The sequence below is a fragment of the Balaenoptera musculus genome, chromosome 1, assembly GCF_009873245.2.
Source record: "Balaenoptera musculus isolate JJ_BM4_2016_0621 chromosome 1, mBalMus1.pri.v3, whole genome shotgun sequence".
NCBI lineage: Eukaryota > Metazoa > Chordata > Mammalia > Artiodactyla > Balaenopteridae > Balaenoptera > Balaenoptera musculus.
The window spans coordinates 105,714,068-105,739,539 of record NC_045785.1 but is presented as its reverse complement, the minus strand read 5'-3'; the positions used below and the strand labels follow the sequence as shown (position 1 = coordinate 105,739,539).

The 25,472-nt window shown below is 39.4% G+C and overlaps 1 non-coding gene across 1 annotated transcript; it reads right to left on the bottom strand.

The window, feature by feature from the left end:
• Positions 1-1,146: 1,146 nt before the first annotated feature.
• TRNAG-UCC lies at positions 1,147-1,219 on the bottom strand. The gene has a single exon. It is a non-coding gene; the product is annotated as a tRNA-Gly (tRNA).
• Between the last annotated feature and the right edge of the window lie 24,253 nt (positions 1,220-25,472).

Genomic DNA, 25,472 nt, shown 5'->3' with positions numbered 1-25,472 from the left:
CATGAACTTGAGAATCAGCTTGTCAATTTTTACCCCTCAAAAAAATTTTGTTGGAATTTTTATTAGAATTGCAATGAATCTATAAATGAATTTGGAGAGAATTGACATCATAACAAGGTTGATCCTTCCAGCCACTGAAAAAGGTAAATATGTCTATTTATCTAGGTCTTCTTTACTTACTCTTAGCAATAATTTGTGGTCTTCAGTGTGCAGGTTTTCACAGTTTTTTGCTAAATATTTTATACTTTTTGAGCTATTATAAATATTATTTTTAAACTTCATTTTCTAATTGTTCATTGCTTGTACACAGATCACTGGATTTTTGCATATTGATCTTATATTACAACCTTGCTAAACTAAATTATGAGTTTTAGTGGCTTTTTTGTAGATCACATTGGATTTTCTACATAGACAATCATGTCATTAGTAAATATTTCTTCATTTCCAATCTTGGTTTCTTTTATTTCTTTTCCTTACCTTATTGCACTGGTTAGACTCTCCAGTACAAAGATGAATACAAATAGTGCGAGTGGAAATTCCTGCTTTGTTTCTGTCTTAAGAGGAAGCAATTTAGTCTTTCACCATTAAATATAATGTTAATTGTAAATGTTTCCTAGATGCACTTTACTAGGTTGAAAAGGTTTCCTTTTATTTCTAGCTTTCTAGAGTTTTTTTTAATATATAAATTTATTTATTTTGTTTTATTTTTGGCTGTGTTGGGTCTTTGTTGCTGCACGCAGGCTTTCTCTAGTTGTGGCGAGCAGGGGCTACTCTTCGTTGCAGTGCGCAGGCTTCTCATTGCAGTGGCTTCTCTTGTTATGGAACACAGGTTCTAGGTGCGTGGGCTTCAGTAGTTGTGGCACGCGGGCTCAGTAGTTGTGGCTTGTGGGCTCTAGAGCACAGGCTCAGTAGTTGTGGTGCACAGGCTTAGTTGCTCTGCAGCATGTGGGATCTTTCCGGACCAGGACTCGAACCCATGTCCCCTGTATTGGCAGGCAGATTCTTAACCACTGTGCCACCAGGGAAGCCCTTTTTTTTTTTAAATCAGGAATTGCTATTTGATCTTGTCAAATATTTTTGCAACTTTTGTTTTCTTTCTTTCTTTTTTTTTTTTTTTGCCACACTGCACAGCATGTGGGATCTTAGTTCCCTGACCAGGGATTGAACCTGTGCCCTCTGCAGTGGAAGTGCAGAGCCTTAACCACTAGACCACCAGGGAAGTCCCTGAAACATTTTAAAAGATGGTTATATGGATTTTCCTTATAGTGGATTACATTAATTGGTTTTTGAATGTTAACCTTGCATTTTGGAGATGAACCTCATTGATAATGATGTGTTATCCTTTTAATATGTTGTTGGACTCAATTTGCCAATATTTTGTTTAGAATTTTTGCATTTATGTTCATGAGAAATATTAGTTAGTGGTTTCCTTTTCCTATAATGTCTTTCTCTGGTTCTGATACCAGGATAATATTAGTTTCATAAAATCAGTTGGGAAGTATTTCCTTCCCTTTAATTTTTGAAAAGAGTTAGTTTAAAATTGGTATAATTCTGCCTTAAAATTTGGTAGATTTCACCAATGAAGCCACCCTGGTCTGGAGCTTCCTTTGTGGGAAGGATATTAACTATAAATTCAATTTCCTTAACAGATATAGGGCTATCTCAGTGATCTCTTTCATCTTGAATGGGCTTTGGGAATTTGTCCAAGTTTTCATATAGATTGTTGAGTTTATTGACATGGAGTCACTCATGATTGTCCCTTATTATCCTTTTAATATCTGTAGAATCTGTGTTGTGTCACCTTTTTCATTTGGATATTAGATAATTTTTGTGTTCTCCTGTGTTTTTCCTCATCAATTTGGTTAATGAATTGTCAATTTTATTGATTGTCTCAAAGTAATAGGTTGTTGACTTAAATATGCACAACTTGAGACTTGCGAGTTAAGTTTTATTTGGGGCAAAATGAGGACTGCAGCCGGGGAGACAGCGTTTCAGATAGCTCTGAGAAACTGTTCTGAGGAGGCGAGGGGAGGAGCCAGGATATATAGGAGTTTTGCAACAAAGAGCAGGTAATTGGGAACGTCAAAAGATTATTGTTATAAAAAGAAAAACAGATATCTCAAGTTAAGGAATTTAGCTCTTTTCTATGTATGGGAAGATGCAAGAGTTTGGGCTCACTGAAATCATTCTTTTGATATGCACCTTAGCTGTCTGGGGCCTGTATTTTCACATCCTGAGTTTCCTCAGGGCTCACCAGCTCACGTTGGAGGGCTGCAATCATTGGTGACTGTGACATCCTTTGTTTATTGATATGGCAGGAAATATTCCATTTATAAATATTCCATTTATCAGTCCCTCCTCTTGGTCAGAAGTTCGAACAATGTTTGGGAGACATTTTATGACCAAATTTTGTCCCACGGCACTGGGAGGCTCATCCCAGATCAGGTGAAATTTCTTGTTGATACGCCACTTCAGGTGTTAATTTTTGGATTAGGCCCTGTTTAATAATCAGATTAAAAATTCTCTGGATCCTCTGTCTTACTAGTCTATTATGATCCAGGAAATGTTTTCCCTGTTGCATCTTCCCATATTTAGAGTTGCACTATTACAATCATTGATCACATACAGAACTGTATATTTGATCAACTCCTTCAAGTCGCCTAGTCATCATTATTTTTGTTGGAGGCTCAGTCACACATTTAGTAATACAAAGAACAATAATCTTGTAAGACATGCAAAATACAAATAATATAGCTAATAACATTAATAGAGTTATAAGTAAATATTTAAGCCAAGAGCTTCCCACACCAAACCAGTTTTCTAAGAGGTTGTCAAGACTTGGGAGTGCATCACTTAAGGCAGAAATCTGATTTTTCATATGGTTAATTAAATGCGTTATATTAGAGGATTCATCAGGTATGAAAACACAGCATTCAGTTGGAATTGTGGCACAGGTACCTCCCTGAGATGCTGTAAGGATGTCAAGGGCCACGCGGTTTTGCAGCACTGCTTTTCTCATCATAGAGACCTAAGAATTCAGTAGGCTAGTAGCCTGGTTACTATCACTGAGTACTGTAAGAGACAATGATCTTATGAAATAGGATAAGTAATGTAGCTAGTAATATTGACAAAGTCATAATGCAGCAGGGAGACGCAATCATAAACAATTTGGAAACAAAGAACAAATTAAAACAATTAGTATAACTAGTTGTAATCCAGTTGCAATAAACTATCAAGTCCATAGGAGAGCCAGCTGGAGAAGCCAAATTCTGGCAGGATCAGGTAAAGCGAAAAAGATAAATGTTTTATCTTTGTTTACAAGGGTATACTTTATCAACTTGTAGGTCATAGTATAAGAGAAAAGGTTTTTCTGAAAACAAAGATTAAAGCTAGTATATTTCCCAAAGTCATAAAATTATAAATCTTATTCATCAGTTCATTCAGTCCCATATAATTGATTCCTGTTGATTTGGATGAAGTAATCAGGTTTTCCGTCATTTGTTACATAGTTCAGTGGTATTATCTAAAGGCCATCAGAAACTTATGTTTCTGATAACACCAATACGGTAAGAACTGGAGAAAAGAGAATGTCAGAGAAGGTCATCAATCCAAGAAAGTATAAAATCAATGGTGTGGTTGGACATGTTGGAGCTTGCAGGAAGATCTAAATTATAGTCTAGAACATAATAATAATTAGAAACAAATAAAATTATCTAACATTCCAATAGTTACATATTTTAAAATACACTTCAAGGAGATTTCCTTGGACAGAAACTGTTTTAAACAACACTGTCATCAGACAAGGCCACTGGGTGTGAAGGAGTAAGGCACAAGCAAGAGCACCCTGTGATCATGATCATGTCACCACGCAGGATCAAAAGAGAATTACGCAATCACAAAAATGATGAAATATTCTCCTAGTCCAGCTAACAAAATTGACTTGTTTCCTTACAAGTTAATTTTAGCTTCAGTCCCATCTTTTTGCCATCCAAATAAACCTACCAGCTCTAAGACATACTTCCTTTCTTTTCCCTCAATAAAATGTAATTCCATTCCTCATACCTTCTTTACTGAAAACACACATTCTACTTTTCTACTGTACACTGAAATGTTTCCATATTGTTTCTATTGGCTTTAATTACATGTTTAAATTAGAATCCTCAACTCTAAAAAACCTTAATTTCTAATGAAAGTTAAGAAGTAAGCAGTTATGAACTGTTTTTTACATTAGCATTCTGTAGATTGGTGAACATAAATACCAATGATCATTTCTAAAAACATTTGTTTTCTTATAGAAAACATCTCAGGGTGACACCAAACATTTTCATTTATAGTCCTAAATACCTTTAGTTTCTCTATTTAGTAATTGATGTCTCAGTATCTTAATTTTTTTGGAAATTATCTATTCAATAAACTTCCATTACTTAAACTAGCATAACTCTAGAACGCTGAGTTACGAAATACATGTAAAGATCATTTTAAGTAGACATTTCTAAAATATAATTATTTTTAAAGAGGTTATCCAAAAGTTCTTATCTCTTTTACATTTAAAGTCTCATCATATCAAGTTATTTTCCTTGCAACAGGTATAACAGTCTTATTTGACTTCTATTAAACCTAGGTACAATAAAGTATTATACATAATATTGATGACTCTGAAGACAAGTCTATATTAATTAGATCAACAAACAAACTTTAATACCAGGTATCAACTTAATATTGAATATTTCCCAGTTCACGTGAACCTGAAAGTCATTTTGGCCGGTTTCTTCTATATTTAATTTGTAAGTGCTTACTTTAAATTGAATAGAACTCTTTATAAATTAAATTTTGATAATACTTTTCAGAGGTAGAGATATCTCAAGTATAATGCATACACAGACATATAATATAAACAGTCAAAACTAGAGATCTCATGACTTTACTTAGAAACATGGTTATGAATGAGGTATTTCAACATAAAATTACTAGTTTACAAACAGTTGGAATACATTAAAGTTGCTTGCTCAGATGACTAAAGCTTTACTATTTGTCAAGTTTGGTTGAGGGAACATTTTCAGTGGTTTGAATTTTAAAATTGCCACTTTTTTTCCCCTTGGTTATAGGTCTTGTCTGATTGAGCTAATTAGTTTCAGTCTCAGGTCCTTGTGGCCTGTATTTACATTCTGGTTCGTAGAGATTTGCAGGAGAAAGACAGTGGTTTTTAGTTCCCCAAAGGACAGGTCTGTCACCTAAATGATACTAAAATATTTTATCAGTGACAAGATTTCTAACTAAACTGAAATTTATTTTATGAGTTCTATGTTCTAGAACTTTAGAGTTTTATTATGCCTTCAAAGGTTTGTATAAGGCATTCAGCAAAGACCTTTATTTTGAGTTTACAGGTTAAACTCAGAGCAAAATCACTATTTTTATTTTTATTAGCCCTTGAATGTTAGTTCCCAGTTTTTACTTATTTGTATGGTTCAGGTAACCCTACTGGTTTTCTTTAGTACGTTTAATATTTTCTGAGGGGCAATCTATATGTCTTGTCTTATAATATCACGCAGGGGAAGTATTTCCCAGTGAAACATGTCTATCCCACAATATAATTAAACAAAAGAGATGTAACCACCTTATATAAAGCCCATTTAAATATACCCATTTTATACACTTTCATCTCAATTTTGTCAACTTTTATACCTTTAACTTTAGCTTTTATTAGGATCCAATCAACAAGCTTTTATCTTACAGGAGGAGTTCTAAAATTTTTTCTTCTTTTTGTTCCCTGTCCATTTTATCTATTTTTATATAAAAGGCTCTGGGATCCCCAGAGTGGGGTTGAGCTGAGGAACTCTGGCCCTTTAGCCTAATTGTTGCCCCAAATAATTGTTGGTCAGGTGTCTCACTGTAAATTTTTTCTAGCCCCTTAAATGTGTATTTTAAAACTGGGGTAAATAGAACACATTTGTTGGGCTTTTAAAGGGACCAGTAGGGGGTCACTTTTGGCCCATTTAATCTTAGGTAGCGTAGTAATATCAAACCTTGTGTTTTAATCACATAAATGTCCATTTTACTTATCCCATTTTAGATAACCATCTAAAGATTTTTTTATTCATTTGAGATAATTTCTTTAAAATTTCTACCTTGTTGGAAATAGTATCTAGACTTTCCTTACAAGATTTTTTCAGTTAACGTTAATTATTCTAATGCTTTACTAGCATCTGTAAGACCCATTGAGGGGAAGCAAAGACCGCAAATGAAGCTTCCCAATCCAGTTTTTCTTGTTTTACACTAAAGAAGTTCTTAGGTTAACCATTAGATATATCTATACTTTTTTTCCCATCTTTAGTTTGACTTTTGTTTTATAAGTACCAATAAAACAGCTGTTGATGAGAGCGCTCTAGATTCAATTTGTTAGTTTCTCCAATTTAAAAGGATCCGTCATTTGGCCATTAATAAATACATATTAATAGTGATTCAAACCAATAAGACACAAGAGGCCTCCCCATAAGCGTGCGGGGGAGGATGTCACCTAAGTAAAATCCGGAGAGTTTACGCTCAAGAAATAGCACGGCACAGGCCAAGTTTCCAAAACACTTGTGCACACATTCACACAGAACGTCCTAGGAAGATCAGGTAGAACATTTACATCTCAAAGAAACAGGAAGAGAAATGCAAGTTTCCCCTTAGAAGACCTTTGTTTAAAGTCAAAATTCTGAAAAGATATTTTTATCAAGCCAGCTTTTTAAACTTAATTTAACTGCGTACACAATAAAAAGAGCCTCATCATTTTTACTGTGAGATTTCCTTTAATTTCCAATTAAGTAAATACTAATTGATGTAGAGGCTCGTAGGTCTGGATGGTTAACTCAAATTCCTTAGCAAATCCCAATGGATCCTGACTTGGATCTGGAAATTCCTTAGCCAAGGCTCTAAGTCCAGGGTGTGTAAGTAAGCACCGAGGACGGTTCACGTCTCCCTGTAACAGGTTTCTTCTTAAAGGGAGCTATAATCACTCTGAATTTTTTTTTTTTTTTTTTATCCTCCTATGCTGGGGAAGAGGGAGCAGCAGGAAGTGAAGAGTTGGAGAGAAGAAGAGCACCTTGGTCAGGCACTTCTGATAGAAAAGGTTTCGTGGGAGGCGCAGAGGGAGAGATGAAGGAGTCAGACACAGAGCGCTAGCAGCCTTTTTTAGTTCTGACATAGTTTCAGAAAGTTACTCTATCATTTCCTCTTTTAGAAGCTTCTAGATACCAATCAAAGCAAGCATTCCATTCAGTCTGTTTGATCTTACGACCGGCTTTTTTTTTTTTTTTTTTCTAACTGTGCACGCAAAGATAACAATTTTTGGAATATCGAAGAACCCCAATTTGGCCATTTAGGTTGAGCTCTCTTTTAGTATAATTTCCCCAATTAACTAGGTACTTGTAAGCATGAGCTCTGTATGTGTTGTACATGAACCTGGCTGGGGTGTTTTAGTCGGAGGTTGGTTTTCTGATGCCCCTTGTTTCTGTGTTTGAGAGATTCTATCTCTCATTTTAAGTTGAAGTTGTCAGGGATAAAATTTACTAGTGAAATTGTGTGGTGGGCCAGTGCGCTGCTTGTGAGCTTAGCTCCTCTAGGCGGCACCCCAGAGTCATTTCAGCCCTCTTACATGTCTCAGTTTCTCCCTTCGGTGGTCTAAGGTGCTCGGATCACTGAATGGCCAGTTCTTATGCATGACCCTTGGATGAGGAAGCCTTTTCATTAATGAGTAGGTTTCCCTATGGGATCACTGCACGGCATGAGGACTCTGCCTCCACCACTCCCGCAAATTTTGCAGTCGCCTGAGAAAGCCAGAACCGGCCAGGAGGAGTCTTGTCTCTTTTCTTCGGAGCAAAGCTCTCATGTAAGATTTTCACTTTTATCCAGACAAATTCTATTAAGGCAGCCGAATTGAGGAAAAGCATCAGATCAGCCTCTTACCTAACCACTCAGCGCAGACCACTCAGTCTCCTGCAACTGAGCAAACCCTGGTATCTTTCAACCAGCCCCCCTCCCCTCCGCCAGTATCTTTCGACTGGGTGGATATTTCCCTGGTATCTTTCAACCAGCCCCCCGACCCTGTACCTTTCAATCGGGAGGAGTTAGGTACCTGCTGCCAAATAAAACTCAAGTTCATCAACCAGCACGGGAGACCCGAGAACCAGGAGAGACTTACCCAAATTCGTTGACTCTTCGAGGAGGTGGATGGGCGCAAGGGGTCTCTGCTGGTACTAAGGCTCCGGTTCCTCATAGAGTTCAGGCGAAGGAGAGAAGTGTCTGGGTCCCTTCATGGTCGCCATAACTGTCGACTTAAAAAAAAAATATGCGCACAACGTGAGAGCTGTGAGTTAAGTTTTATTTGGGGCAAAATGAGGACTGCAGCCCGGGAGACAGCGTTTCAGATAGCTCTGAGAAACTGCTCCGAGCAGGCGAGGGGAGGAGCCAGGATATATAGGAGTTTTGCAACAAAGAGCAGGTAATTGGGAGCGTCAAAAGATTATTGTTATATAAAGAAAACCAGCTATCTCAAGTGAGGGAATTTAGCGCTTTTCTATATATGGGAAGATGCAAGAGTCTGGGCTCACTGAAATCATTCCTTTGATATGCACCTTAGCTATCTGGGGCTGGTATTTTCACATCCTGAGTTTCCTCAGGGCTCATCAGCTCATGTTGGAGGGAGGCAATCATTGGTGCCTGTGACATTCTTTGTTTATTGATATGGCAGGAAATATTCCATTTATAAATATTCCATTCCATTTATAAACATTCCATTTATCAAGGTCTTAGTTTCATTGCTTTTGTCTACAGTTTTTGTTTTGTATTTCATTGATTTACATTTTGATCTTTATGATACACTTTTGTCTGCTTAGTTTGGTCTTAAATTGCTCTTCTTTTCTACTTTCTTAAGATGGAAACTGAGGTAATTCATTTGAGACTATTTCTTCTTTTCTTTTTTTTTTTTTTTTTTTTTTTATAAATTTTTTAGAAATTCACGTTCTTTTATTTATTTATTTATTTATTTATGACTGTGTTGAGTCTTCGTTTCTGTGCGAGGGCTTTCTCTAGTTGCGGCAAGTGGGGACCACTCTTCATCGCGGTGCGCGGGCCTCTCACCATCGCGGCCTCTCTTGTTGCGGAGCACAGGCTCCAGACGCGCAGGCTCAGTAATTGTGGCTCACGGGCCCAGTTGCTCCGTGGCATGTGGGATCTTCCCAGACCAGGGCTCGAACCCGTGTCCCCTGCACTGGCAGGCAGATTCTCAACCACTGCGCCACCAGGGAAGCCCTATTTCTTCTTTTCTGACATAGGCATTTAGAGCTATAAATTCTTCCCTATTCCTGCTTTAGCAACATCCCTCACATTGTAATATGTTGTGTTTTCACTGCATTCAGCTCAGAATAATTCCTTGAGGAGCCCAGCTCTAGGCCAAAATCTTAGATGTGGTTTTTCAGGCCTGACCATAGTCAGCTACAAGGTTTTGCCTGGCAGGCCTCACTAGAGTCGGTACATAGTCAGTGCATTGCAGTTCTTTGCAGGGAGTTGCAGTCAAGGACTCAGGCCCTCCTGGGCCAGCCGTAATCTTACGCATATCTGCATTCATAGCCCTCTGCATTCAAAGGACTTCTTACTGGGGCCTAGGCTGAGGCACTTCTCTCCACTTTGACTCAGTACTTTTCCACTTCTGGCCCTTCCCCCTCTCCTGTCCTTTCTCTTTCTTCTTTCCCCCAAGGTCCCTGAGCCCATAAAAAGGTAGGAGTCTTTTGTTCAGGGCTCCTGGGCAGAGAAGATTCCCCACTCCCTCCCACCTGCACCATTTGTCATCTGACCCTCTCCTGGAGCCATTCTGGGGGGTGGGGGGGGGAATGGAACACTAGTGCTATATACTGAATGTTTGTGTCCCTCCAACATTTTTATGTTGAAACTTAATCCTCGGTGTGATTGTATTTGGAGATGGGGGCCTATGGGAGGTAATTAGATCATGAGGATGGATCCCTCATGAATGGGGTTAGTGGTCTCAGAAAAGCAACCCCAGAGAGGTCCCTTGCCCCTCTGTCATGTGAGAAAACAGCAAGAAGATTGTCAACTATGAGCTAGGAAGCAGGCTCTCACCAATCTGCCAGAGACTTGATCTTGGACTGCTCAGACTCCTTACCTGTGAGAAATAAATTTGGGTTGTTTATAAACCAACCAGACTATGATATTTTTGTTTTAGTAGCCCAGACTGACCAAAATAATTCCAGGGAGCTGAGTACCATTGTCTTTTGCCCCCTGTCTACACTACCAAGTAAGTAAATAAAGACTTGTTAGTTTCACTTTGTCTTATCCCAATTGACTACTCTGACACATGGCAGCTGGACATTCCAAACATCTTTTTGATTTCTTCTTTGAGTCATGGATAATTATTATATTTTATGAATATTTGGAGATTTTCCAGGGATCTTTCTGTTGATTTCTAATTTAATTAAATTATTATCAGAGAACATACTTTTATGACTTGAATCCTTCTGAATTTGTTGAGACTTGTTTTGTGGCTTTGAATATGTCTATCTTGGTAAATGTTATGTGTGCACTTGAGAAGAATATGCTATTGTTGGGTGGAGTATTCTATAACTGTCAATCAGGTAGAGTTGATTGATAGTGTTGTTCAAGTCTACTATATACTTGATATTCTGCCTCCTTGTTCTATAAATTATTGAGAGAGGGGTAGTTCAATCTCTGATTATAATGTGAATTTGTCTACTTCTTCTTGCAGCTCTATCAATTTTTGTATCATGTGTTTTAAAGCTGTTATCAGGTGCATAAACGTGTGGGACTATTATGTCCTCTTGATGAACTGATCTCTTTATTAATATGAAACAACCTTCTTTACTCTGGTAATATGGTTTACTCTGAAATATGTTATATCTGATATTAATATAGCCACTCCAACATCTTTTCAACTACTGTTAGCAGAGTATACCTTTTCCATCCCTTAATATATTTGTATCTCCATATTTAAAGTGTGTTTCTCGTAAGCTACATATAGTTGAGTATTGCTTTTTTTAAAATAAAATCTGACAATCTCTGCCTTTTAATAGATGTTTTGACCATTAACATTTAATATGATTATTGAAAGGGCTAGGTTCAAGTCTATTAGCTTGCTATTAGTTTTGACTTTGTTGTTTGCTTTTTTGTTTTCGCTATGCCGGGCAGCTTGTAGGATCTTAGTTCCCTGACCAGGATCGAACCCAGGCCCCCAGCAGTGAAAGCGTGGAGTCCTAACCACTGGACCAGCTTGCTATTAGTTTTTGATTTGTCCCTTTTCTCCCTCTTTTTCTGCCTCCCTTTAAATTAAGCTAGTGTTTTTTATGATTCCATTTTATCTTTTTTGGTTACTAGCTATAACTCTTTGTTACTTTAGTGGTTGTGTTAAGGTTTGTAGTATATAGCCTTAATTTATCACAATCTACCTTCTGGTGATATGTTTCTTTACACACAGTACAAGAACCTTAGAATAGTATACTTCCATATATCAGCCCTACCATTGGCCTTTATGCTATTGCTGTATGTATTTTATTTTTACAAATGCCATAAACCCCACAATATATTATTATTATTGTTGTTGTTTAAACAGTCAATTATCTTTTAAAGAGATTTAAATAATAAGAAAACAAATGTATATATTTTCCTATGTAATTACCATTCTGGTGCTCTTCATTCTTTTGTGTGGATCCAGATATCCATCTGGTATTATTTTCCTTCTGCTCAAAAGTCATCCTTTAACATTCTTGTCGTACATATCTGCTGGTGACTAATTATTTCAACTTTTGCATGTCTGAATACATCTTCCTTTCACCTGCATTTTTTTAAAGATAGTTTTGCTGGGTCTAGAATTCTAGGTTGACAGGTTTTTGTCTTTGAGTGCTTAAAGATATGAGTCCACTGTCTTATTGCTTCCATTGTTTCTGACAAGAAATTGGATGTTATCTTTCTTTTCTTTGTAGGTAGTATATCTTTTTTCTCTGGCTGATTTTTAAACTTTGCTCTTCATCTTATTTTTTAGCAGTTTAATTATGATGTTCCTTTATGTAATTTATTTATGTTTATAGTGCTTGAGTATGTTCAATTCTTGGATCAGTGGATTCACAGTTTTTGTTATGCTTAGAAAGTTTTCAGTTATTATTTCTTCAAATAGTTTTCTGTCCTCCTTCCTCCTCCTTTGTGGACTCTAATTATTCATATTTTAGCTCAGTTGAAGTTGTCCCACAGTTTACTGATGCTTGTTTTTAAATTGCATTCTTCTTTCAGTGTTCCTTTTGGATAAAATCTTTTGCTTATGCCTCATATTCACTAATTTTTTTTCACTAATTTTTTCTTCTGCTGGGGCCTAGAATTTTCTAATCTGCTGTTAATACTACTGAGGAATTTTCCATCTCGTACATTCTAGTTTTCTTTCCTAAAAGTTAGATTTGGGTCTCTTTTATACCTTTCACTTGTCTATTTAATGTTTTGAATTATGGAATATAGTTATAATAACAGTTGTAATGTCCTTCTCTGCTAATTCTAACATCTGTGCCAATCTGGGTCAGTTCCAAATGATCATGGGTCCTATTTTCCTTTTCCTTTGAGTGCCAAGTAGTTTTGAATGGTGCATGTACTTTGTTGCTGAATAGTTTTATCTTCCTATAAATTTTAAGCTTTGTTTGGCAATGTAGTTAAGTTACTTAAAAAGTTTGATCCTTTCAGGTTTTAATTTTATGATTTTTCAGATGGTCCAGAATAGTGCTGTCTAAGGATAACTATTTATAGCTTCTGAGGCAAAACCTTCCCCATTTCCTGTCAATGATAAGTTGTTTCACTCTGACTGTTGGGAACAGGTCTATTCCCAGCACTTTGTGAGTGGCAAGTACTGTTCTCTCTAAAATAATTTTACCTTGACTTTGGGTATTTTCCTCACATGGTTGTGTTGATCGGTACCCTGCTGGACATTGGAGGGAAATCCTCTGGATTTCTTTATGATTTTCTTCCTGTAGCTCTCTCTTCCTGGCATTCTGTCCTATGGATTACACCTGCTTTGACCTCCCTAGACTGTCAGCTCAATCTGCTCAGTTCAAAGGGGCCCACTGTACCTGGCTTGGAAACTCTCTCAAGGCAGTAAGTTGGGTATAATACTAGGGTTCAACTCATTTTTTCCACTTCTCAGGGATGATTGTCCTTCTTTGCCTGATGTCCAGTATCTCAGAAAGGGTCATTTCATGTATGTTGTCTGCTTCTTTAGTTTTTTCAGGAGGTAGAGCATATCCAGCCATTGTTATTCAGTCTTGGCTGTAGCACCATCTTTTAAGGAAATCAAAGTTGGACAATACCAATCTAGATTTTGAATGGAGAAATTTACAAAATACAGAAAGCAATAGCCACATCGGGTTAAAACCATTAACCCTTAAAGCTTGTTTTTAAAAGCACCATACCAGTTGTAAAGACAGTTTCTGTTTGACCCTATGACAGAGAGTTCACAAACTCCATCATCCGTCCTCGCCCGAGAGCTGAGCAGATATTCCTGTGCAGTCTGTGGTGAAAATAGGCCCTTTGTGAGTTGTGCACTTTAGGAGCCTGTCAGTCTTGATCATTTCTCCTATCTCAAAGGTCCCCCAAAGGAAAGATGAACAATGACTATAAAGCAGCCCTAAGCAGAGTACTGTCTTCCTCTGGTTTATTGTGAGTCTCGTGGTTAATATTGGGCTCCCACAGGATCTTCCTACATGAGCTACCTTTCATTCTCTGGGGAGCAAGGTAGAGACATCACCTTTGCCAAATCTGTGGGCTATAACCCAAGCCCTAAAGGAGAGATAAAGTTGCTCAGACACTCTCCCAGGCCCCTCACGGGGCTGCACCAAGAGACTCCAGAAAGGGAAAGGTTTCCATGCAGAGGATCATTTTCTTCCTGTTGACAAACAATATTTGTGTAACTTGCTTGTCAAGCAGTAGCTACAGCAGTAGATATTGTCTGCAAGTTGGGGTACTGCTGTCCCCATGATAGAAGAAGAAAAGGAAGAGGAGCAGGAGGAGACAGAATCTATGTGAGATATCAAAATGTTTGGACTCCCTAGGCTGGAAGAAGCGGCACCTGGACTCACAGGTATCCCTGAGTTCAGAACCTTTTTGGGTGTGAAGGGGCAATTTCATTTTCTCCTGTCACTGCTAAAAACTGGGCCTTTAATGAGAGAAGAATGCAGACAAAGTAGACAAAGACAAGAGAGAATTAGCAAAACATGAGCAGGTAGTTTAACCATGGTCCAATGCATTTTTATCCCATGGACACCAACGTTCCCTGAAGTTGATTCCATACCAGGTAACACCATAGGGCACTACTAGAAATATTCTTTATAGCTAGACCAACAACTCTGAAGTAAAAAAGCTGTAGTTTTAGAGGGATAAATTAGGAGTTTGGGATTAACATATCACATTCCTATATATAAAATAGATAACCAATAAGCTCCTACTGTATAGGGAACTCTACTCAGTATTTTGTAATAACCTATAAGGTAAAAGCATCTGAAAAAGAATATATATATATATATATATATATATATATATATAAAACTGAATCACTGTGCTGTATACCAGAAACTAACACAACACTGTAAATCAACTATACTTTAACTAAAAAAAAAAAAAGAAGCTGTAGTTTTACTTCACTTTTTTTCTCAAACTACTCCCTCAAGAAAGATCCTCTTTTAGCAGTTGATACCAGGGTAAAAAATGGCATAAAGAAGTATGAACATACAAGCTTTTCTCTGAGTTTCAGTTTTTATTTACCATTATATTCTCTTTAGGAGAATGAGACCTAAGGTTCCCTACTGAGATTTTGTGTAATGACAAAATTTATTTTAGAGGAGCATGGCCACAATGGCCGAGTAGGAAGACCCTGAGCTCACCTTCTCCCATGGGCACACCAAAATTACAACTATTTACAGAGCAATTATTGATGAGAAAGACCTGAAGACTAGCAGAAAAGATCTTCTACAACTAAAGATATAAAAAAGGAACCATAATGAGACAGGTAGGAAGGGCAGAGATGCAGTATAGTCAAGACCCATATCTCTGGGTGGGTGACCCACAAATAGGAGGATAATTACAATTGCAGAAGTTTTCCCCAAGGAGCAAGGAGTCTGAGCCCCATATCGGGCTCCCCAGTCTGGGGTGTCTTGCACCAGGACGACAAGCCCCCAGAACATTTGGCTTTGAAGGCCAGTGTGTCTTACTTTTGGGAGAGCCAGAGGGCTGTGGGAAATAGATAATTCACTCTCAAAGGGTGCACACAAACTCTCACACACTCAGGGACCCAGGGGAGAAGCAGTAATTTGAAATAAGCCTGGATCAGACCTACCTGCTAATCTCAGAGAGCATCCCGGAGACACAGGAGGCAACTGGAGCTCATCCTAGGGGCATAGACATTGGTGGCAGACCTTTTGGGAGCTCGTTCAACCCTGAGGACACTGGAGCTGGCAAGCACCATTTTGGAATCCTCCCTCCAGCTTATTAGCTCTGGGACCCAACCCTGTCCACCTTATTGTGGGCACCAGTACTGGGACACCTCAGGCCAAGCAACTAGCTGGGTGAGGACATAGCCCCACCCATCAGCAGGCCTGCTACCTTAAGACCCCCTGAGCTCACAGGTGCATGGGGACCCAGCCCTGTCCATCAGAGGGCCCAGGAACTGGCCCAGCACACCAATGTGCCAGTACAAGCAGTTTAAAGTTAAATGATCTGAATAAGAAAACACCACTCTCTGGAGATAAAAGTCTTTCACTGCAGACAACCTAAAAGCAGAAAGCTATCTTGTAAATGTTAAATTGGATATATGATGCTATAAAATTATGAGCAAAATATACCCATTCCTATATGATGAGACATCCATTTTATTCTGCATTTTCAAATGGCAACAAATAATTTGTATCAGATGATACATATCCCATACAATAGTCACTTCTCCAAGACAAAACAAAAGTTAGTAAACTGTACTCTCAATATTTGTATTCTTTATTTGACCTGCTCTGTCTTCCTTGGATTTAGAATTTGGAATATGGAAAATCTGGGTTTAAACTTAAACATACAACCGTGACAACATCGGAGTTGCTCTAGGGAGCTTTTCTCTGCAATATAACATAAAGAAATGCTCCCTTAAGGCAGGGTCTAACGCAGGCTTGACATCTGGCACAACACACAGTCTACAACAAAACAGCCTCCTGATTTTTAATAGGCCAGGAAGAGTGAGAAGCCAAGAGTCATTTCATAGTGAGGGTGGAAAGAGGCACATGTGTATGCAGGACGGGAGGGGAGAGGCAAAGGCGGCTCTACGTGTAGTTCCATCCTGCTTATAAGAATCATCTGGGGGGGGGCTTCCCTGGTGGTGCAGTGGTTGAGAATCTGCCTGCTAATGCAGGGGACATGGGTTCAAGCCCTGGTCTGGGAAGATCCCACATGCCGCAGAGCAACTAGGCCCATGAGCCACAACTACTGAGCCTGCACATCTGGAGCCTGTGCTCTGCAACAAGAGAGGCCGTGATAGTGAGAGGCCCGCACACCGCGATGAGGAGTGGCCCCCGCTTGCCACAACTGGAGAAAGCCCTCGCACAGAAACAGAGACCCAACACAGCCAAAAAAAATTAATTAATTAATTAATTAATTAAAAAAAAAGTATCAGTGTTAATTTAAAAAAAAAAAAGGATCAAATCCCAACTAATTTTGAAAGCTCCCTCCTCAGCAAGACCCTAATAAGCAAAACCTTACAAAAAAAAAAAAGAATCATCTGGGCAGAGACTTGAATTCCCATCGCAGTACTCTGCAAGGTCACATGCATTTTCTTCCTGCCTACATACATATCCAGATGAATGTAACTGACACTTATGACAGCTAAGTCCGATACTACAGTTGGCATCATGTTTCAGTTTACAATCTGGCTGGCAACATTCATTGTTTTTACAGCCCTCTTTTGAGCTACAGTCACATTCCTCTCCTTTGCCCACAACTTTGTCTCCACATCTCTTCCCTAAAAATGTTATCTCTGGTATATTATTCAGACAATCAGCTATTTTATATATTAAGTCTAAATAATTGATAAAACTACAGCTACTAAACCCATTATGCCCAAGACCCACGATGCACCTAGGACTGCCTCCCTTATACCGACAAGAGTCCTGAGTCATGCCTCATTCCCACAGCACATCCCAGTTCATGTGTAGACACAGAAGCAGAAGAAACCATGTTTTCAGTTCCAAGAATACTAGTTGATGCACCATGATACTTATCACAAACACCTCCAATCTAGCCCCTCCCACGTGCATCACCAAAAGAATCTTTTACAAATAAGTGTGACCAATCTGTTTGAATTTGAGGATACTGGACATCTCTTCTATACATTGAAAAACAATGCAGAACATTTAGCAATTGTTTTTCACTAGTATTTATTTCATCACTCTCAATCCAGATTTGAATAGCTGCTCGATGTATCTGTAGATTCAGTGCCTGAAATTGAGAGTCCATAAAACCTGCCATGAGAAGTCCTTCAAAAGTGATACGGGTTAGATTATATCCCCTGAACACAAACCTCTTCGGATCAAATACGAGGAGCAATTCCATACACTTTCTGTGGCTATGTCTGCTAGTATATTCCAGCACCTCTGGTCTCTCACGTCTGGTGATCTGCTGTTCTATTTCTTCATCGGTTAAGCCACAGGCATTAGTGATAAAATCCTCATCCTTTAGGAGATAAAAGATGTACTCGAAACTGGAGGCGTCTTTGATGGGCTCAATTTGGAAAACCCAGTCATCCATCTTCAGAATGCCTCTGAGGCCCCCCAGGCATGTACTTAGCGTGGCTTCAGACTCCTGGGAGCCTTCCACAAAGCCCATATAGTTGCAGTCTCTGGGTAAATAAGGGTGATCCTGCAGGAGGTCTCTCTCCTCCTCGAAGGAGAAGACTCGCAGGCGTGAGGGCAGCAGGAGCCTGTTGGGCCTCAGGGAGAGGACATAATTCCTGCCCATCGGGTTCAGGAGGTAGGACACCTGTCCTGGCACGGTCTGTTTCTCCATTCTGGGGTTCAGCTTCCTGGGGATGATGATTTACCCCACTCGGGGTGTAAATTAAAATCCTGTCCCAGGCAGCGTGGGCCAGCGCGGTTTGCCAGCAAGGTTAGTATCAGGTTGCAGCTGCCCAGGCACCGGGAAGTCTCCATTGCCCTCCAGCCTGAGCCTGGGCCCAGGGCCCGGCAAGAACCACAGTGGCCACCACTAGAGGCGCTAGAGGGTCCCGCGCAGGGCCAGACGGGCTGCTGGCGCAACCGGAGCTCCTCTGCCTGTTCGCCGTCCATCTTTCGGCGGCGTCGCAGCGCCCCTCGCAGGGCCTGGCCGGCCTATTCGGGCGCGGCTGTGGGCCTGAGCTCTCGGGGAGCCGGGCAGAGCGCAGAGCGGAAGTACTCGAGGAGAAAGAGCGCCCGGTCGCGCGGAGGGATTCGGAAGGGAGAGGCGAAGGGGGCCACTCTGGGGTGAAGCGGCGGGAAAATTGGGAATCTATGAGAAGTATAAAGACCAATAACGTCTTCTCTTCTGGCGCCTGCCCTCTGCATCGCTCGACACTGAGTTGGTGTTATTTTAAAAATCAGAATGAAGATTTTATCTAGAGTTCTGGGTCTTAGCTGTTTTCATTTCTTAAGCTTATTGGTACAGTCTTCGGAAGCGATCTGGTTGGATAAACTAGTCATTGGAGAGCATGGCAGTCTTACAGTTTGCCTTTTACCAACCTGTGGAAAGCAGTATATTCGACCCAAGTCATGAATATTTGGGGGAGAATAACGGACCCATATCAAATCTGCTTGTGTAGGCAAGCAGATTAGCCTGCCTTTTCTGGTGATTGTGAGAGCCCCATCAGCTGGTCTGCCCTTCTCCTGGCACCCTTTTATCACCTACCCGAGGATCATTCTGTGGTGCAGAAACAATGAGATACTTGTTTGAAGACTGCTCCAGTCCAGGTCTTTATGTGCCTTGGAAAATATATATTATATTAAGTACATGCATGTATTCACTTAGTGCAGACAGTATTAGGAAAACAGTAACGTACATGAACAATAACAATAAAGCGTACTAGTTGGGAATTTCCATTTTTTCTACATGTTATATCTCTTCAGTTGTTGAGAATTTTTATTTTTTGTATGTAAACTTTGAATCCTGTGACCATGATAAACTAAAAAATTAATACTAGTGATTTTAAGATTTCTTAGAATTTTCTACATACATGTTTTCTGCAGAGAGTTTTATTTCTTCATTTCCACACTTCATTTCTTTTTATTCCTCTTTTTTTCCTTATTACATTGGCTAAGATCCCCAGAATAATATTGAATAGATGTGATGAGAGCAGACATCCTTACATTCCTCCCTATCTTTGGTGGAAAGAATGCAGCATTTCATCTTTAACCATAGTATTAGCTGTATATTCTTTTTTTTTTTAACATTGTATGTTCTTTATAGATGCATTTTGTCAGGTTGAAGAAAGTTCATCCTATTCCTAGTTGGCAAGGGTTTGTTTCTTTTTAAAAGTATCCATGAATTTCAGTTTTGTTGAATGTTTTCCACATCTATTTAAATAACTTGTATAATTTTTCTTCATTCTATTAATAGAGTGAATAACACTGATTAGTTTTCAAATGTTGAACAAACTTTGCAATCATGGATAAACCAGACTTGGTCAGGATGTAAATATTATACCTCATATATGTCTGCTTTTGATTTGCTAATATTTGTAGATGATTTCTTGTGTCTTTGTGTATGAGAAATAGTTGTATGTAATTTTTTTCTTATAAAATCTTTCTCAGGTTTTGGCATTAGGGTTATGCTTGCTTCAAAAATGAGTTGGGAGCTTCCCTGGTGGTGCAGTAGTTGGGAATCCTCCTGCCAATGCAGGAGATACGGGTTCAAGCCCTGGTCCGGGAAGATCCCACATGCCACGGAGCAACTAAGCCCATGTGCCACGACTACTGAGCCTGTGCTCTAGCGTCACAACTGCTGAGCCCCCGTGCCACAACTACTGAAGCCCACGTGCCTAGAGCCTGTGTCCACAACAAGAGAAGCCACCACAATGAGAAGCCCGCGGACTGCAACGAAGAGTGGCCCCCGCTTGCCGCAACTAGAGAAAGCCCACCTGCATCAACGAAGACCCAGCACAGCCAAAAAAAAAAAAAAAGAGTTAGGAAGTTTCTTCTTTCTCTGTTCTCTGAAATAATTTATGTAATATTTGTATTATTTATTCCTTAAATAAATGAAAGAATTCAATAAGAAATCATCTGGGCTTGGATTTTGCTTTGTTTCAGTTTTTTTCTTTAATTATTATGAATGTGATTTCTTTCATATATAGAGGGAAATTATTACCTCTTTCTTTTGGTCAGTTTTGGTGAATTGCATTTTTCAAGAGATTTGCCCATGTTATCTAAGTTGTATTTATGGGCATAAAATTGTTCATTATAATTTTTATCCTTTTAATGTATATAGAATATATCATCTTTTAAATTCTTGATTAGTTGGCTAAGTGTTTATCAGTTTTATTAATCTTTTCCGAAAATCAACTTTTGGCTTTGTTAATCTTTCTATTGTTTATTTTCAATTTCATTGATTTCTGCTCTTTATTATTTCTTTTGTCCCACTTACTTTGTGTGTAATTTGCTTGTCTTTTTCTAGGTTCTTAAGATGGAAATCTACATCATTGATTTTCAAGCTTTCTTCTTTAATATAAACATTTAAAGCTGTATATTTTCCTCTAGGTACCTCTTTAGGTGATCCCACAAACTTTAGTATATTGTGTTTTTATTTTCATTAAGTTTGAAGTATTTTTCAGTTTTTTGTGATTTCTTTTTTCTTTTTTTGTGTGTATTATTTAGCAGAATGTTATTTTAGGCTTTGCTAAGGCTGGTCTAGAATAGGTCTTATTCTAAAGCATGGCACTTATTCCTAAGACTTTCTGGTGTCTCAGCTGAATACCTAGTGTGCTAATGAGGTATTAATGAGATCTCCCCACACCCTGGATGGGCAGGAACTCCATCATTTATTTACCAACCCTGCTGGACCTCAAATATCTCTGACCTATACTCAACCTTATAGTAGCCATTCTCTGTTTAACCTCAGTTAGTCTTTTCCTGTGCAGATACAGCTCAATCCTTGGTAAAGTATTTACATGAAACGCCCACAGGGAATTTTGAGGTCACCTCTCTGCACAGCTTCTTTGTGCCTTCTTTGCTGGATGGAGAAGGCATGTGGCAAAGGATATGGGAGGCTTCTAGGAGCTGAGAGAGGCCCCTGGATGATGGCCAGCGTGAAAATGGAGACCTCAGTCCCATAATCACGAGGAACTGAACTCAGCTGGCAGCCTAAGTGATCTTGGGAATGAATTCTTTCCCAGAACCTCCAGAAAGAAACAACACATGGATGACAACCTAATTTTAGCCCATGGTACCCTAAGCAGAGGAGCCAGCTAACCCATTCCTGGACTTTTGACCCATTGAAACTATGAGATAATAAACAGTTTTTGCTTAAGTTTGAAGTTTGTGGTAATTTGTTATGCAGCACTAGGAAATGAAGCAAATATGGAATAAAAAGGACCTTGGAGTGGTGACAAGTACTAGACCATGGGGAAGGGTTGCCTGTACACTGAACAGGCTGTGTTGGGTCTGTTTCTTTCTCATCTAATTAGTATGCTCTATTAAGGTGAGCAGCTATACACAGATATTGGCACCAGATGAGTCCTGCAGAAGAATGAATTGCATGATATAGAGTAGACAAGAATACCTTGAATCTGGCATCATTCTATCATAGTGCAAGATTCAATAAAAGAGACTCATGGGAGTCTAATGATTTATTCTCTTTTTAACATAAATAAGTTAATATGCAGAAGCAAAAGAGACTATGGAAGAAAAGTCAGAGTTACCACAGGAAAGCAGTTTACATTCTCATGATTCATCATGAGTGTTCTATTGGAGGGAAGTGGTACGAGGTTTTCTCTTCACAAGCTAATCCTCACCCTGGGAAGATGTCAGAGAGCTCTGGATTCAGAGCACATTTGTTGGGGCTGCTGACTAGTTATGTTTTCTGCAGCTGGAGATGTGAGTGGTGTGTTTTCATGGCCACTACGGGCCTCCATATGTTTGCATTACTCAAAGCCAGAATCGAATAAATCCCAGAAGGTCTGGGTATTTCCCTTTCCTCAGTTACCCCAGGAAATGGCTTCAGGTCCCTCTGCAGAAGGCCTGGAGGAAGATTTACAGCATACACTTGTGGCTGCTTTGCAGGGTTCAGTCTTTCTCAAAGAGACTCAATCTCCTCTCAGTCAAGGAGTTCCAAGTCTAAGAACAGGAAGCGAGGTCACAAATTCCACTATGGTGACTCAATTACGTTGCTGTTACCTCAAACCAGATTATTTTCTAATTATTATGTAAATCAAACCATTTTGTAGTAGATTTCTTGTCTATTTCACTCCTTGGGACCTCACATGATGATTAATCACCACCACACATCCCTGCCCCTCAAGGAATATAGTTACTCCCAGCTTGTCTCTTGATGGTTAAGTGCCACCACCTGTCCTGTGTTCCTCCAGAATCCTGTTGTTCCCACCAACATCATGGATGTTGGAAGCCAAATCCATGCCACTCTCTCCCACCATTACCTCCAAGCCTACAGAAGATACACACCACAAGGCCTTTTCCTGGGTGCCGGTGCTCTTCTCATCCATGCATGTCTTAATGCCTTGGTGAAGAGAATGTCTTCTGCACCTTCCTTGTTGGGAGACAAAGAAACAGGTAAATACTGCTACACAGACCTACTGACAATTGGGACTGTGGAAGAGGGGTCTGAAATGATGGAAAGATGCCGCTACTGCCAAAATCTCAGTACCAGAGCAGGGAGGGAGAGGGGAAGAATACTGACCCCCACTCTCTTCTCATCTTCCAGGCTCCATCGGGTGCCTCCCATTGGCCAGACCCGAGAGCCTGCAAGCAAGGGATCCCAGAGCATGCATCTGGAAGAGGACAAGGCTCCAGTGGCACAAAGCAAGACAGAGATGCTTGGAGAGTGGATCAAGGGGCAAGTGGTAGGGATGGTGAGTGTGGGACAACAGAAGAATGCCAGCTAATACATTAGATAACACTAATTTCATACTTTCTGGGCGTTGTTCTATGCATTTTACATGTGTTAAATGGATTTAATCATCACAAAACCCTGCAGGGTAGAACTATTACTATTCCTGACTTAGCAATGAGGAATCTGAGTCTAAACTCTCCCACCGTCTGTGCTCACATTCAGAAAAGAAAATTCAGCATAAATCACTAAACCAGGAGTCAAGGTGTTGGGGTTTTCAACTGTCACTCCAACAGACATGTTATAAAGAGCAAGCCGTTTCCGGCTTTTTAAATTTGACCTTAAAGGGTCCAGTAGCATTGGGGCTGGGGCAGCCATGTTCAATTATGTGTTGAGGAATATACAAAGAACGCCAAGCTAAAGGAAAAAGCAAAAGACGTCCAAAGGGAACCACTGATCATGCGACCTCAGGGTCAATGGCTGCATCCACTACTAATGGCTTCTCATTTCTCCAGAGAGTCCACAAGGCCTAGCCATGCTTTGTTTCTGCTAGATGTTTCTCTGTCCTTTCAATAAGCCCACTTGAATTTGAACTGGCTGGAGATTATTTCTCCTTCATCAGAACCAAAATCTCAGCTGTACACAGTCTCCAATGAACCGTGAGTGCAGAGGTCAGGCTTATCCCTGCTTTGATTCCACTATCTTCCTTACAAAATGAGGAGGAGGGAGTGATGACCGCCAAATTCTCCTCTGGCCTTGACATTCTGTAATTCTGGTTCCTTTTCAACCACTTTGATTTTGGAGGCATATATCCTAAAGTAGCCAGTTGAACACCTTCTGTCTACTGTGTCCAGGCATTCCTAGGGCTATTTCAGATAAAAGGCTCTCAGGTTGCTATACTCACAAACATTGAACCAGTTCCACGACCATCTGTGTCATGGCCATAAATTCGCTCATTTGATGTGTGCATAAAAGGAAGTAGACAAACAGCAAACTTGCATATTATAAATTTTGTCATATAAAAAGGAAACAAAGGCAAGACATTGCAATAAAACCATAGATTTATCAATTTTAAGGCCGAACCCCATGAAGAATGGCCATAAAATTCTTATCTAAAGAACGTTTAAGGAATTGTTGGACAAGGGACATCATTCAAAGAGGTGTGGAGAAGTTTCTCAGCTAGCATATGGTCTATATTAGAAAGAAAAATAAACAAAGAACTTGTGTTTTCTCTGGAAAAACAACTGATGGCCTTTTCGAAAAAAATTACCTCTATTTGACTCTACACCTTGACATGGAGGCTTAAATTTGATGCCCCCTTGCTGTTTCTTGGCATTAACCTGGCATTCCTCTCTTTTTAAATCTTCAAAAGACCCGAGTTTCTCCAGTTATGATATTATTCTGTTTGACCATCCTTATCTTCACGGATTACCAAGAAAGGACAAAGAATGTATTTACCTGCCCATGGGCACAGGTATCATGATTCACCATGAGACACTTCCCTGCTAGTGACCCCAGGGCCTCCTGTTCTCTAATCACTTGAACACTCTGTATGGTTTGATTGGAACTCATGCTGGTCCTAGGATTCCTTATACAATTGACCTACTCCTTGAAGTCCAGGATGATGGTGGTGGTGGACTTGACTCTGTATCCCATACTCATGTTCTTGAAGTCATCAGCCATGTCTCCAGACAAAAAAATTCACACGTATAGATAGAGGAACCCCTTTGGAAGTAGCAAAACTTTCTCCCTTCTCATACATTATTGGTGTGAATGTAAAAAAATTTACCCTCTATGGGAAGAAGCTTGGAAGATTCCTTATAAAACTAAACAACTACCTATTCTATGACTCAGTAATTCCTAGGTATGTATCCAAGAGAAATTAAAACATATGCCCACAAAATGACTTACATGAAAATGTTCATAGCAGCTTTATTATTATAACAAAAACTGAAAACATTCAGGTATCTATCAATAGAATGGATAAACTGTGATATATTCATTCTATGGAACACTAAAAGGGAACAATACAAAGGAACAAATTATTGATATACAAAACAACATGGATGAATCGCAACAGTTTATTGAGTTGAAGCAGTCATGCACAAAAGAATACATACTCTTTAATTCCATTGATAGAAATTCTGGAATTTAAAATTAATCTTTGATTAAAAAATATCGGAACAGCTCTTGCCTATGGATGGGGTAGGAATTGATCAGGAAGGGACACAAGGAACTTTCCAGGTGATGGAAATGTTCTATAGCCTTATAGGGGTTTGATTTATACATTTGTATGTACTTGTCAAAGCTCTGCAAATGTATACTAGGTATTTGTGCATTTCGTTGCATGTAAGTTTTACCTCAAATTTTTA